The sequence below is a fragment of the Penaeus monodon genome, chromosome 28, assembly GCF_015228065.2.
Source record: "Penaeus monodon isolate SGIC_2016 chromosome 28, NSTDA_Pmon_1, whole genome shotgun sequence".
Classification (NCBI taxonomy): domain Eukaryota; kingdom Metazoa; phylum Arthropoda; class Malacostraca; order Decapoda; family Penaeidae; genus Penaeus; species Penaeus monodon.
The window spans coordinates 4,152,314-4,152,576 of record NC_051413.1 but is presented as its reverse complement, the minus strand read 5'-3'; positions in this window follow the sequence as shown (position 1 = coordinate 4,152,576).

Below are 263 nucleotides of genomic sequence, written 5' to 3'. Positions count from 1 at the left end.
CAACGGACAGTGACATATAGATAGATAGGTACTAAATACATTTTAATGATCACATCGCAAACCAAAAACAAACAAAATAAGACATATTGCAAACACTGTTCATGCCTCTATTTTATTATACTTTATCATCGTTATCAATTTTTAATCTGGCGAAAAATTTTATGGCATAACAGAAGTAGAAAAGCTATAGAAGATAAGAAAAAAGGTTGCCACGTAGTGACTGTTATGAGTTGATATGAATGAATAAACAGATGGTCCTCTTA